General features: G+C 43.1%; 1 long non-coding RNA gene across 1 annotated transcript in view; it reads right to left on the minus strand.

Annotated features, from left to right (window-relative positions):
• Positions 1–2,806, minus strand: part of LOC106726210 — a 16,808-nt gene extending 14,002 nt beyond the window's left edge. The window contains exon 1 of the long non-coding RNA XR_001362236.1: positions 2,743–2,806. This is a non-coding gene — a long non-coding RNA (uncharacterized LOC106726210). The remainder of the gene's footprint in view (positions 1–2,742) is intronic.
• Between the last annotated feature and the right edge of the window lie 7 nt (positions 2,807–2,813).

Raw genomic sequence — 2,813 nt, forward strand, 5'->3', positions numbered from 1 at the left:
AATCTTGTGGCATCCATCTTGTGTCCACATGGGGGTGGCCATCTTGTGTGTTGGAGTGATGGTCAATTTGCATATTACCTCTTTATTATATAAGATAGATAACTAAGACACTGTCAAAACTTAGTGGCTTAAAGCAACCATGTCTCAGATTCTTTAGGTTCATCATTGGCGATCTCTTGCTCCCTGTGGCACTGAGATGAACTCAGCAACATTCAGCTGATGGATGGACTGGTTGGGAGGATCCAAGACGGCTTCACTTACACATCTGGCCTGGCACTGAGTGGGCTAGAAGGCAGCTCAGCTGGAGCAGCTGACCCATAGAGTCTACACTTGGCCTCTTAACTTGAGAGGTTTTATACTTCTATAGCTTTTATGTTCGGATCTATGACTTACTTTGAGTTAATTTTTTGTATGATGTATGGTCAGGTCCAGGTTCATCGTTCTTCCAAGCAGATAGCAGACATGCCATAGTTACAGTAGCATTTGTTGAAAATACTATCCTTTCTTCATGTAATCACCTTGGCACTTTTGTCTGAAGCAACGAACTACATGTATCTATATCTGTCTATTTCTGGATTTTTTTTTGTGTGTGGCATGTTCTAGTGATTTCTATGGATATCCCATGTGGTCATATTTTAAAACTGCCAAAAGCATGTAGCAATTCACTGTAGCTGAATTGTTCTCACGACATCACACACTGAAATCCTCAGGCACAACCCATGTCACTTGGCTTAGGCTCCTGGGATAGGACTCTGCCTTATTATCCTAGGCTCTTCTCCCTCAGAGAGGACAAAGAACTCATAAAAGCTATTTCAAAAAGTGCTTGAGCAGAGGAGATAGGTGGGGGGAAGAAACGTAATCTCTTTTTGCCAGAGTTCTGTTCATTCACGTTAAACTTGGTTTGAAGAGCCGGAGAGAAGGATGGGTGGCAGGGCTATGCCCCGGCCGAAGGACAATACCACGACACATACAGTGGGAAAAAACCCCACTTTCTAATATTGCAACATGCCAATGGGTGGTGGGCCCAACAATGTCCTAAATGAGGTTGTTACCACACCTGCATCAAGGCAGCATAAACTTTTCCTCTTAAGAGAATATTTTACTTCATGACTTTTCTTTTGCAAAACACTGATTTAATTGTTTCAAATTTGTCAGGAAAAGAGTTTTGGGGTAAGAAGTTACAGCAGGGCTTTCCTATTTCTCAAAAGTAACTTTGCTGTCAGTAAAAAAATTTCATTTACTAGAAATCTGAAACTCGTTTGCGAAGTCAATAGGTTAATCACCAGCTCCAGTCTCTAAAATTATTGTGAGATTTACTATGAACACAGTAGTTGATTGCCTCGGGGTCTCTTTGCAGAGGTAGTGCTCCTCAATGAAAACAGATACACAATTTTAAAGTATAAAATATTTATCAACTGTGCGTACCAAACAGGTTCTTTGTGTTTTTGTCCGAACCAGACAACACATGTGGCTTTTTCTACCACAGAAACTCTCCTAATTCCATTTCTACATTATCCAACATGGTAAGGCTAACAGAAAATCAAGGTCAAATGAGGAAACTTGGCAAATGGTCTTTCTCTGGCTTCACTGTTTGACCACCAACTGGCAAGCACCATAAGAAAAACTGCACAGGAGATAGATGATAGGGTAAAAGGACATTTTTGACTATAGGCCCAGGCTCTTGTAAAAGAAGCAGGCCCAGGATTTATAGGAAATATTTGGGAATGAATTCAAAGTGCTGAAGAATCACAAAACTGTTTTTTCCATTTTACAACAACAAAATCTCCATGCTTTAAAAAATGAGGGTGATAGCTTTTTTCTCCTCCTGCATCTACTGAATAATTTTACCCCATAATCGCACCTGTTGTTGTTATTCTCCGGAAGATAACTAAAAAAAAACTTTCCCGGATACGCAGATCACAGCAAATTATTGGCACTTAACAAATACGTACCACTGGTAGAATAAAGGGACGTTCCAATGAGCTGGGACACATAAATTATCTCAAACTGGTTAATTTTTGGATGACTTTTCACCGATGAGAAAAACTTCCTTAATGTAATGCTAATTAACATTGTACGAACTGCTTCAGTTCCCTTCCTTTAAGAAGTTCTTAATTTGTGACTAATATAGCACAGCATCAATCGTAAAACATTTGTTAACCTATTTTTAAAAATCAAATTCAAGAATGCCAACCAGGTGACTCTGAAGAGAGTGGAGGCCCCGGGGAGCCCCTCCTTTCGGTCTTCCCAGGACAAAAGGATGGGGAACTCTCAGGGGTGTGGCTGGTGGAAGTAGGTGCTCCCAGGCGGAGAAAAAATTCAGAAGCAAGGGGGGACTTGCAAGGTTTGAAGTGTGTGGAATTTCCCCGTCTCGAATTAAGAGGAAGCTGCACAAAGTGGAAAGGGGAACGACGGAACCTATACTATTGGTTTTCTTGGGGTTTAGGAGGAAAAAAGTAAAGCAAGAGGAAAGTGGGCAGTCAAGGACTTTGAGAGCTGGAAGTTTCCGCGCAAACATTTAGCCCAGGGGTTGGCAATTCTACCTGGAGCCAAACACACAAGAACTCTTAACGCAAAACAAAAGCAGACAGAAGGACAGCTTGCGGTGGAGGGGCAGAGTGGGGCGAGGCGGCGCAGGCACCCCTATACGAGCTGCTAGAAAACCAAAGGAAGAAACAGACGACAGTGCCCGGCTTACGGGTACAGCGCAGGGGCTGTGTGTCCCGTCTCCGCACAACTCACCGCTCTTCGCGCTGCCGCTAGAGGGAGGCAAGGAGGGGCGGGAGCGTTCTGCGGAATCGGCGGGGTGAGGA

Source organism: Myotis brandtii, unplaced genomic scaffold (assembly GCF_000412655.1).
Source record: "Myotis brandtii unplaced genomic scaffold, ASM41265v1 scaffold24, whole genome shotgun sequence".
NCBI lineage: Eukaryota > Metazoa > Chordata > Mammalia > Chiroptera > Vespertilionidae > Myotis > Myotis brandtii.